Genomic DNA, 8,291 nt, shown 5'->3' with positions numbered 1-8,291 from the left:
AGCCTCTTCACGCACCATTTATCTTTATTTGAGACACATTTTGTCTGATCCTGCAAATTATATTGTCTTTTTTTAAAAAAATAAAAAAAATGACTATGACTGTAAACTACTTTTTACAAAAAAACTGAAATAAAAGTAACCAAGTGTTGCTGCATGAGTCTGCTGTGAAGCAGCAGTTTGAGAGATTTCCAGGTAAACATACTTTACATGTCAACCACAGAATCCACTGCGATGTGGAAATTGAAGTTACTGTTCTAGAAGCTCTTACCTTTTGCATGAATATGAGCAAAGGTCATGCACTAACAAGTACAGCCAGGCACTGATTAGGGGGGTAATGCACTTAAGTGCAGTAAAGTGCTTCACTGTATAATTGGAACAGACTGGATTTGCCTCGGTTGGTCTGCCAGCATGGCACAGTCTTAACATTCAGAGAAACACCCAGATCCCAGCTGCTGCTCTCAGCCGCTCAGGCAACAATGAGGCAGTGTTTGGTTCCAGCCTGCAGGAAAAGACTGCAGATGAAACGGCTTCAGGTGACTTAGGCTCCCCATTGGTTACATGTGCTGTTTTATTCTGACCGTATATTACATCTGGAGGGCCGCGCAGGTCAGATCACACTGCAGATAGCAAACACTGAGGCTTAAGGCACAGAATCACTTTAAAAAATATCTTCTTCATAAAGATTCTGGTTTTCCCATGAAATCATGATATATTATTATTATCATCATTATTATTAGTATTAGTAGCAGTATTTATATGTTGTTCTTATAATGCAAAGAAAGAAACTGAATTGTAATAAAGTAGAAACACAAAATTGAAACACTTTTACTTTACTGAAACTCTGCTGATACTAAAATTAAATGCTGCTCTTCATTCTCCCCCACCTGATCTCCGCTCCTCATCCCATAACTTCTGTTCATCCTCCTACTTTTTGGAGAAGTCTAAGACGCTCTCCTCCTGAGTGTTGGAGATTAGCATGTGATCACTGTGGCTTTCGATCTGACCCTCCCTGCACACTGAAATTGAGCAAGATCATGTTTGGGTCCAAACCGAGATAATTCTTATAAGCGAAAGTCGACAAATCTGCTGCTGGCGGATTTCTGGCACGGTGGAGTTCAGCGGCAGCGGCGGACTGGTGGAGCTGCAGATGTTCGCAGATTAAAGGCTTGAGCAATAATCAGCTTGGTGGAGACGTGTTCACTCTCTCATTACAAGTGTCCCAGGGTGGCAGACAAAGATGTCGGAGAGGAAGATCGACGTTTGGGGAAGAGCGCGAGTGCAAGACTACCACACTACTTCCCAGGTCGCATCAGGAGTCTTTATCCACGTATGAACACTGATTGGTATCAATACCGATATCAGTGCTGGTGCACTCTTTGTATTTGCACATGATATATTCATGTAATTTTCAAATTTGATAGGAAAGACCGGTGTCAGGTGAAGTTTTTCCAGTTTTATCCAATCAGGAACAAGTTAGACTCCACTCCATTATTATTTAATTTGCGTTTATGAGATGAGGAAAGCTGTTTGTGAGCCTGCAATATAGCAGCATTCTGTTTAGATTTGCAGTTTTTTTCTTGTAACTAAACTAAGTGAAACATATACATTTACTTGAATTCACACTTCGACCCCACTCACTAACAAATTGTCTTCCCAAATACAAAATTATTCTTTTTCTATTCAACCTGCATTTCATTAACTTCATTTGAAATTTTTAACAATTTGTTCTCTTGTTAAATTGCCTTTCATCTTTTAGCTGTGCTTTTGTCTTCTTAAATATCTTGCCTTGTTTCATTTGACTTCTTTTTGTGTATTTCTTGGCCTTCGTGCATGAATGGTGCCTTCCCTCGTGTAGTTTCTCTCTGTGTCGTAGCGATAGCATCTCCTCCATTCAATAGAAGATAAATGTAACTAATTTGTACCAAATTTTAAAGGCATTAGCTTGAAAGAGCTCCCGGATATCGACAAAATTGTCAGAAATGCTGTAATTGTCCGTCTGTCTCACCTTCAGGTGAATCCTCTTTCTTAGAAAAAGGACACTAAAGGCCGTGTCCGCTTCCTCGTATCCGAGCAGTGATCACATGGAGCCTCTGTTACTTGCTGGGGGTCGATAATTCAATAATTAAGCTGTAGAAAGCAATACTTTTCCCCTTGCAGGTTTTGCAAGAACAAAGCGAGTTCAGCCACCAAAACCGTGTCAGTGTAGATTACTGTCATACATGTTTGTGTGTCTCTGACACTGTTATTGTGAAGGTTTGTGTTAAACTGTGTAACTAGTTCAGTTTGTGCGTACTTCCCCTGTTCATGAGCTTGTTTATTATTTTTTTTTCTTTCTTTCTAATTCTAACAGGCCCACGGCTCAAAATGAATTACCAGGCATTGCGAAGTCGCCATGTGATGCCCAAACTCTTGAATATAACCATTCATCTGGAGGTCACACTGCAACTCCGCTCGGAGCGTGTCTGAATCTTTAATACAAGGTCACTTTCCGCCCCGCTATCGCTGGAGTGCAGTGAAAAGCTGAAAATTTGCTCTCTATTATGGGACGAGCGGCCTGCCAGAGCAGTAAAAACGCCTTCTGGTCGCACAGCGGCCTCCTAAAAATACTCACCCTACACACAAGGACAGAGACGTCCGAGCTCTTTTAAAGGGGTGGGGGTCCTATACGGCACACGCACATGTTCTGAAAGGACAGACATGCTCTGCCATGTGTATGTGAAGCGTGGCGTTTATTTAAGGCGACGGCATGAAAAACTCGGCGAACATCTGTAATGATGCTGTCTATTTTGGAGGCGGATCGCAGGAAGCACTTTCCTCTTAATGGATGACTCATGCTGGTTGTTGACAAGAACACGGTCCAATGTTCCCGGAGGATTGGTACCAAAAAGCCTCCCGCTCACATTATCTATTTCGGGTTCGAATCGAGAACCGGGTTATCAGACGAGGTAAAATGCCAGACTCACCTTCCAGCGAACATGTCATCTTTATTATTTATTTTCAGTCCATTTGGTCAAACAGTCCTCCTCTCTGCCCCTGTGGAGCAGCACAGTTTAAATATATAAAAATTGATTTGGGCTTCAGACCAAAGTCATTCAGAACTACAGTAATCCGATTTTACATGGAGGCATCGCTCAACAATGCAGTGATTTTATCACTAATAGCATTTCCTGTGGGGATGCAGGCCGTTCATGTGCAGAAAAATGCAAGGCTGTGGAAAATGTGAGCTGGAAAGAAAGACGGCTTAACCGTTTTACACACAGACGGATGCATGAAGTCATTAACAATTAACTGATTACATTGATCGCCATTCCAGTCACTAAGAAACGCGCCGCAACAAAAGGGTGTCTGTCCTGATCTCACACTATCGATTTTGCAGTTTTGCACGTATTCACTTAAGGAGCTCTTTTATCATGAGGTGATGTTCTCAGATTCAGTAAACAGCCAAGAACAACGTCAAAGTTTGGAGAAAAACTTTGCTTACGCCAAGACTGAGTGGATAAATAGATTTCACTTTTCTTTGCATGTGTTTTGTGGGTGATCTGAAGTCTGAAATTGGCAATTAAAGCTGCTGTAGGCAGAATTTTGCTAGTCAATGCTAATTTTTCTGTGTTTTCTTTGGATTAAATGTTCGAGTATCCATTGTTAATCCTTTAGGAGTGTAGCATAACTGCACTACCGCGAGGGCGCAGCGTTTCCATCTGTCTCTGTTCTGAGCTGAAAAGGAATCTCCACAGCTCCAGGTATCTTTGACCAATCAGAAGAGCCCCTGAGGCTCCAACCGTGATTGGTCGAGGGGCGTTCTTCGCACGTACTTGTGGGAGGGGCTTAACTTACGTATGGGCGTGATGTCAGAGAAAACAGGACAGGATTGGCTGCGCTGGGTTTCACATCGCCCTCTTAGATGGGTCAAATCGTCATCTTGTTTAGGTAAACCTAAGCAAGATGGCGGAGATGCCGAATCCTGCCTACAGCACCTTTAAAGTAAACAAAAAAGAAATGTAGGAGATGCTGAGATAGAAAGTTAAAATTTGTGGTATAATACAGAAGACATCTTACAATAAAGTCCTCAAACAAAAGCCGAGGTGGGCCAGGTGAGGAAATGTCGCATGCCAGTCGAAAGCTGAGTTGGTTTTCTAATATTGCTTTATCTTTTGCAGAGTTGGGAACAAGGTGGGAGAAGGCAGCGTGCAGCCGGTCCAGGTCTTCATGCAGTCCGACACGGAACTGGAGAACTTTAAACTCATGCACGTGTGGAAAAGAACATGCACTCTCTACATAGCGGCCTGTATTTGAACCTACAACCTTCTCGCTGAGGTTAACGATGATCTGAGTTTTGTCGTGTTTTGTTTCAGAATCTGCTGCTGTAATGGGATTTTCACACACACCCATGTTGAAGGTTTGCAGAGGACGTTCTGAAAAGGAGAAAATGTCCAGAGAGCCGCGGTTCTCCAGGCCAAAACATTTTGTTGACGCCAGAGGTCAGAGGAGTATGGCGAGGCTGGAGATGCTATAAAATAAGAGAAATAACCACTCAAACAGCGAGCCCTTGTGAGGAACAGAAGCAGACTATAAATGTGATGCATGGGAGAGAGAGGGAGTTTATCAAAGTTACAGATCATATAAAAAAAAACATATGCAGAGAATATTACTGAACTCTTCTTATTCCAGCATGAATTCCAATTGCATTCGCAAACAAGTCCAACCTTTCTCAAGGCTACATCATTTTTAGTAATGAGGCCTTTCTTGCCCGGTTTGTACAGAGGGAGATTCATCATGCTGGTGCAGCTCCCCCTGGGACTGAAACCTCTCAGCAGCCCCTGCTCTCGTTTTTTTATTTCATTTTATTTTCCCCACATATAATTAAGCGTGAAGTGAACATAAGTTGGTTGGCAAATGCATCTTATTTGCATTTAATGCAGATTCTACATCAAATGAACTCCAGAGAGGGAGGAGGAGTTGGAATCATTTGGAGTTGAGGAGCTTCTAATATTAGAGTGAAGTTTCCAAATGAGTTTGGCTGTGATCCGACTGAGGGGACAGGATGTCTGATAGCCCTCTAATACACCCTCTCTGCTCTCAATCTGATGTGGCCGAGTCCCAGAAGAAGACCGAATCAAAGGCCTTATCGCTGCTATGGGTCCTTTAAAACCCAAATGTGTTTGTAAACACAGAGAAGGCCTGCGAGGGGCACAGGAAATTACAACATCACTTACGATGGCATTTTGAATGTTTTGGAATCGGGCCATATGGAAGACGTAAATCTAGATACCAAGTTAAGGCCCAGAGGTGGCCTGGCCTGAACTATGGGAAAGTGTGCGATATATTTACTGCAGCGTGAAAGCCAATACAACACCAGTGAGCCCTGTGCCTTCCAAAGCTGTCTTTATATCTTGAACACAAGCAGATTCTCAACAGAACAGAGAGATAGACTCATTTCTCATTACTTGTTGAGGCTTCAGAGATGCAAAGAATCCATACTCCTCGCCCCGCGGCCGTCTCGCAGGCTTTAACTCAGCCGGGGAGGCGTGAGATTGGTGTCACGCTCAGACCCAAAGAGTGAGCTGCAATATTTTTTTATCGCTTCCCGGAGTGATAAAATGCCTCAGAGCGATGTTCATAAATGTCAGTCATGCCCCGGCAGACGACTCCGCCGCTGTATTAATATTATATGTCAAACAATGCTCGGTCCGATTTTTATAGGTCTATTCCAGTTCTGAGCCTGCAGGAGCGCAGACCCGTCCCGACCCACACGGCGAACCAGATACTCGCTAATATTAGCCTGGCAGTGGAGGGAATGTCTAATGGACGGAATTTCTGCAGCTCACGGTTACATCCGGAGACCGCCATGCGTCTGCAAATGCAAAGAATCCAAACAGGCGTTTATAGGAGGGCAGCACCAGTTATGGCAAAAACAGAGCGTGTATGACGAAAAAAACTGAAACTGTGATGAATTGTATCTCCATTTACTGTGAATTCATGCTCTGCAAACTGAAAATGACAGAATTTTTATTTAATTTAATTTCAAAGCGATTTATGATTAATTAGTTATGGTGTTTTAAATTTAAATTGCTCTTTTAGTTTATACAAAATCCAGAAAGAGTTCACACTGAAGAAAAAAAGCAACATACTGTCACATTTGAGGAACTGAAACAGAACAGATTGTCCTGTTTAGGTATAAAGGGATTATTAGAATCGCTGATGACGAGGTTTCCTTTATTCAGCCGGATGAATAATCTATACTTGCCGCAGCCGGTTGCTTGGTGACGTCCCCACGTCAATACGACTCCAGGAAGTGTCTCCTTCCGGCCAAGAAATAGTCACAAACCTCAAGAAAATCACATTACACTTGGCAGATGAATCTGTCCCCTTTGGTTGGAGCCAGATTAGCGGTTTCCTCCTGTTTCCAGGCTTTGTCGGCATCAGAATGATTTAGACGCCGTTTCCACCGTACACCTCAGTGTCCATGGAAGCAGGAGAGAGTTTCTCCACGAGACAACGTTCATCCAGAGAAAAACTTTGTTTCTTAAAGCTGCATTAAAAAGCCAAACAACCAAAAGCATTAAAGAAACCAGTCGTCACAGATTATTCAGCCGCTTTTGAAAGAAACCAGATAATAACTCATGAATAACGTGAGATTAGTAACAAAGTTAAAGCTATTAAAGTTTCAAGTGACTCATGATTTGTTATTTTTGTATTAGTGATGGGAACTGCTTGGTGAGCTGAGTCGAAACAGATGGCTCTGTCAGATCCTCACGTTAGTTTGGAGCTTAAAGAAACAAGAACAAGAGGAAATCAAGTCTAGAATAAATTACTAATATACAAAACAGACAGTCTACATGACAGAATGTTTATTTGTTACATGGTTTAATCATGAGTACAACAACACAAATTAAAGTTCAAAAACTCATACAATCATACAAATTGACAAAAGATCTGATAAAATCAAATTTATAAAGTTCAAACTATTTACAATCAAGATAAAATGAAGTAGAGAATCATGCAACAACAAAAACAATTACAAACAAATAGAAAGAAAAGAACAATGAGTCTTGGAAATCCAAATCCAGGAAATCACAAAAAACCACTTTAGCCAATTCCTCATGATCTGTCAGGAGTTTTACTGGGTCAGAGCCTTTAGGACACACTGTGACCCCACCGCTGACCCTGCGGCTCAGCGTGTGTACTCAAAGACACACGTCATGTCGTTGACCAATCGCTTGTGATTGGTCAACGACACGACGTGTGTACTATGAGATTAAAAAGAAAAACTCCACCGTCATTCATTATCGCTGCCTTAAATAAATGTTTGATGCCGTGTTGATAGTTTAACTCCGGTGTTTTGTTGCTGCTGCTTTTGGTTTCCTATTAATTCATGAGTCTAATTCTTTCAAGAAGCACTAACATTTCTGTAACCTCTTCAGTTTTCATTAAAGTGGTATAATAACCGCACTGAGGAGTAACTTGGACATGTAATTGATTACAAATTTCCCTTGGCACGCACAACACGGGCAGTTCGAGAAGTGGCTCAGGGAACGGTACGTCTGACAACACGCCCGGCCCGCAGTGCACACAAGACTTCAAATAGAGCAGCAGCTGACATTAGCCCGTCCTGCCCTCTGGCCAGAACACATAATCCTGGTTTAGGGTGTAGGAGATGCTGCAGAGTACAGCCGCCATCGCCACAGTCCCTCACAACACTGAACACTTGTCCAAAGTCCAAAAAAGATCCACTCTGTTGTTGACCGACTGTGAGATGGTTTATCCTGTGGGGAGAAGATTTTACCTCTTCTGGTGATTCATATTCAGCCTTTTTGGGGTTTTTTTTTTTCTCTCTATTTCCGTCCCCCTTCAGCAGCATGTGGATGGAGATGAGGTTGAATATGTTGCAGTTGGATTCACTGTTTCCTCCAGAGGGATACCGATGCTGACCAGGGATTTTCCCAGTGACTCAGTGGTTTCACTACCAAACCAAACTTTAGCGGCATCAATAGTTACTGTTGACATCTACAAATTTACGAATATCGGCGCGGCCATAACAGACTCTGGTACCACTACTGTGTTGATGCTAAGCTAAAGAAGCTCATAAACCATCAGATGCGTCTGTACGGAACCAAACAAGCGCATCACTCCTGTAATCTTAAACTGTCAGGGAGTGGGGGGTGTGTGTGTGTGTGTGTGTGTGTGTGTGAGAACCTCCGCTTCTAATATGCACCTGTTCAAATCAATAAATCCTCACAATGGTGAAATACGGCGATGAAAAGCTAATGTTTCAATCATTTATACTACGTCTG

The sequence above is a fragment of the Salarias fasciatus genome (genome assembly GCF_902148845.1).
Source record: "Salarias fasciatus chromosome 7 unlocalized genomic scaffold, fSalaFa1.1 super_scaffold_4, whole genome shotgun sequence".
NCBI classification, from domain to species: domain Eukaryota; kingdom Metazoa; phylum Chordata; class Actinopteri; order Blenniiformes; family Blenniidae; genus Salarias; species Salarias fasciatus.
The sequence above is the reverse complement of the archived record's forward strand: the minus strand, read 5'-3'. Positions refer to the sequence as shown.